Here is a 4,453-nt window from a genome sequence, read left to right as displayed (position 1 = left end):
GCCTGCACGTAGGCCACCATCTTTTCATTTCGAGTCTCGTACTCGCCGGACAGTTGATTCACAACAAGCTGGGAATCACAATACACCCTTACCCGCTCTGCTTTAAGGTTTTTCGCACTTCTCAGTCCTGCCAAGAGTGCTTCATATTCAGCCACATTATTGGATGCACTAAATCCAAGCCGAACAGAGAGTTCAATCAGAACTCCTTGAGGAGGAAAAAGGACAATTCCAATTCCAGAACCAGTATTACATGCTGATCCATCAACGAATAGCTTCCATTCTTTAGGATCCTGTTCGGCAAAAGGTTGATCCTTCAAGGATGATGTGTTAGCCGCCTGCTCCTTTCTCGTAGGAGGCAAGGGAGCTACAGTGGGGGAAAACTCTGCCACAAAATCAGCCAACACTTGGCCTTTAATTGCTGTTCGTGGCTGATATTCGAGATCATACTGGCTCAGCTCCACAGACCATGTCGAGATCCTTCCCGAGAAATCTGCCTTTCGAAGCAGTGATTTTAATGGATACTCGGTATGAATCACAACCTTATGGCTTTGGAAGTAGTGTGGCAATTTCCTAGTTGCTGTCCTAAGTGCCAGGACAAGTTTTTCTAATGGCAGATATCTCGTCTCTGCATCCAATAATGTCTTGCTAACATAATAAATGGGGATTTGCTCGATCCCCAAATCCCTCAATAAGACTGCACTAACTGCGTGCTCGGAAACAGCTAAATACAGAATTAAGGACTCACCTGGCTGTGGAGTTGACAATAATGGGGGTTCGGCCAAGTACTTTTTCAGGTCTTGGAAGGCCTGCTCACATTCAGCTCCCCATTCAAATCCCTCCCTCTTTTTCAGTAACTGAAAAAAGGGTCTGCACTTGTCACTTGACCTGCTGATGAATCTGTTCAATGCTGCTGCCATTCCTGTCAGCCTCTGGACTTCCTTGGTAGTTTTGGGACTCTGTAATCTCTGCAAAGCATCAATTTGTTCGGGATTTGCCTCTATCCCCCTTATGGTTACCAAATGGCCCAAGAACTTTCCTGAACCAACTCCGAACGCACACTTCGAGGCGTTGAGTTTCAACTTGTATTTCCTCAAAATGTCAAAGACTTCTCTTAAATCAGTGATATGCCCTCCTTTTTCTCGACTTTTCACCACCATATCGTCAATGTAAACTTCTAAAGTTTTCCCAATGAGATTTTTGAACATGATGGTTGCAAGTCTTTGGTATGTAGCCCCAGCATTCTTCAGTCCAAACGGCATGACACTGTAGCAGTATAATCCTCGAGGTGTGATGAAGGAAGTCTTCTCTTGATCAGGTTCAAACATAGCAATCTGATGATATCCTCGATATGCATCGAGAAAACTCATTCGCTCGTAACCAGAGGTTGCATCAACCAACTGGTCAATCCTGGGCAAAGGAAAACTATCCTTAGGACACGCTTTGTTTAGGTCTGTGAAGTCCACACAGACACGCCACTTTCCATTCTTCTTCTTTACTACAACAGTGTTGGATAACCACTCGGGGTAATAGACTTCTCGTATTGCTTTGGCTTCCAACAAACGATCTACCTCCTCAATCACTGCATCTACATGCTGCACGGCTGCCCTTCGTTTCTTCTGAATGATCGGCTTGTGCTGTGGGTCGATGTTTAGATGGTGACAGATCACATCTGCATCCACCCCAGGCATTTCCTCAGGCACCCATGCAAAAACATCAATATGCTCTTTCAAGAATTTTACCGATTCGGCCTTTTCATCTATTGGTAGTGATTCCCCAACCAAAAAATATCTTTCAGGATCAATCTCGTTGATCTGAATCTTCTCCAAGCCCTCTACCACTTTTTCAGCCGGGCTTCTTCCAACATCTTCGATGGTTGGTTGATCTGGTACTTCCAGTGTATGAATATGGTGGACTTTTGGGGCTGTTTTGATGATGGAAATTAAGCATTGTTGCGCCACCTTCTGGTTGCCTTTAAGAACTTCAATCCCATTTGATCCTGGGAATTTTACCATCTGGTGATAAGTCGAGGAGACTGCTCTCATCTTATGCAACCATGTCCTCCCTATAATCGCGTTATAGGAAGAAGGGACATCGACCACTAAAAAGTCCGTTCTTAGCACCACTGATCCGGCCCGAACAGGTAATGTCACTTTTCCAAGGGGCCAAACTGCTCCTGCACCGAACCCAATAAGAGGCGTTGTAGACTGTTCTAAGTCTGATTGTGCCAGCCCCATCTTCTTGAATGCATCGTAGTACAATACCTCTGTACAGCTCCCCGAGTCCACTAGAATTCTTTCGATGTCGTATTCCCCAACTCGTAGGGTTACGACCAATGCATCATTGTGGGGTATTTGGACCTCCCCCAAATCCTCATCACTGAATGCCATGCTCTCTTTGCATACATCAGTCTCTCGCCCCCTCTTGTTTCCCAACCGCATCACATGCTGATCATGCTTGACTTGCCTCTGAAATAGCCTAACCTCACTTCTCGTGTAAGGTGTGGCCAATCCATGTATCATATGGATGACGCCTTTAGGGTTTTGTTCGTAACCCAACTCCATGGCTTTCCCTTTCTCTTTAGGGTCCTCCTGGATAAATTCCTTAAGATAGCCCCGAGAGACTAAATCATCAAGGTGCCTTTTATATGTCTCACAATCTTCTGTCATATGGCCCCAATCCTTATGATAACTGCAGTGCTGATTCGTAGCACGTTTTGCATCTTTGTCTCCTCCTAGACTCGGAGGCCATTTGAAATATGGTTGATTCTTTATTCGATAAAGAATCCTGTAAATTGGCTCCTTCCAAACTGTAGTGATAGAAAAGAAGGATTTAGGGTCTGGAGCTTGCTTTTCTTTGTATGACTCCTTCTTATTCTGCCCGTATTCCTTTCTATCTCTGTAAGTCTTGGGTTCTGGCTTCTCCACCTTTTTAGCAGGTGCCTTTGGCTGTTCAGCAATTATTCTGCCGTCCTCACGGAGTATATCATCCTCCATTCTGGCATGTTGTTCTATCCGTTCCATCAATTTAGCCAGGGTGGCTACCGGATGTTTATTCAATGAACGGCGCAGCTCTCCCCGAACAGGTAAACCAGTTTTGAATGTTGCAATTGCGTACTCCTCACTACAACTTTCAATCTCGTTAAAAGTCTCCCAGTACTTCTTTGCATAATCCCTGATCTGTTCGTTCTCCTCCTGCTTCATGGTGGAAAGACTTTCAAAAGTCTTCGGGGCTTTTCTGCTTGTCAAGAACCGAGCAGTGAATTCCTCTGCCAACTGCCTCCATCCTCGTATGGATCGTGGGGCCAGTTTATGAAACCAGGACAAAGCCACTTTGCCAAGACTAGAGGGAAACATCTTGCACAAGATGGAATCATCCCCCTCATGCATAAACATGGCCTGTTGATAATGCTGTATGTGAGCCACGGGATCCGTATTTGTCTCGTAAAGTACGAACGCCCCGTGCTTCACTCTGCTCGGCAATCTCGCTTCTTGTAGCCTCCTTGTAAAGGGGGAGGCCGCAATATTACTCAGGGCCTTGCGTGCTGCTTCTCGTGCAGTCATTGTCCCATCCTCTTTTTCCTTCAAATTGTGGGCTGAAGCTTCGGCCCAATCAGCATCAGGTCTCTCGTACCTGTCTCGATGATGCTTTCTCGTATCCTCTTCCTCGGGGGTAGAGCTTCGATCTCTGCTTCTCCTTTTTCGTGAAGAAGTCTTTTTCTCTGGTGTTCGGCTTCTACTTCTTCTTCCCCTTTTTCGTGGAGAAGCCTTATGACGCCCTATAACAGGACTTCTACTCCCCCTTCTGCGTGAATGAGTCTGTTCATGAATCACCAGGGCCCGTCCGTCCCTTTGGGAATTCCGTCGAGAGAGTCCAGAATCCTCGGGGTGCTCTCGTACCTTCTGCAACTCTCGTATCTCGTACTCTCGTTTTCTTATTAAACGAGCATATTCCTCGATTTCTCTTCTTTTTTTATCAAGGACGTCATCATCGTTGTGTATACTCTTTGAACGAGTATCTGACTCCTCTCGTCGATGAGACTTGCTCCTTCTTGTGGAACCAGTAGCAGTTTTGTCTCCTTTTTCTTTGGAGTTTTCTCTGTCATGTCTACCAGTGGGCTTTCTCGGAGCACCTGGTGGAGATTTATCTCTTCCTCCACCCAACTGGTCCTTTGGACTAAACGGTGTGACTGGATTTTCTTCCGTCATGATTACTTTCTTCAAAAAAATCTGTTCGTTTCCCACAGACGGCGCCAATTGTAGGGGGATGAAAACAATTGATGGCTCGGTTCAACTGGATTGCAACGGCTTATTCGTGCCTCTTCACCGGAACCCTAGCTCGACGTCTGAACCCTAATCTGCAAAATAGACAGGGGGTGAGTGCACCTTTGCCTCTCGTGGCAAAGGCCCTCCGATGCCTTTGTTAGTATCACGTACTAAGAACAAAAACCCTAATT

Source organism: Rhododendron vialii, chromosome 10a, assembly GCF_030253575.1.
Source record: "Rhododendron vialii isolate Sample 1 chromosome 10a, ASM3025357v1".
In the NCBI taxonomy this organism is placed as follows: Eukaryota; Viridiplantae; Streptophyta; class Magnoliopsida; order Ericales; family Ericaceae; genus Rhododendron; species Rhododendron vialii.
The sequence above is the reverse complement of the archived record's forward strand: the minus strand, read 5'-3'. Positions refer to the sequence as shown.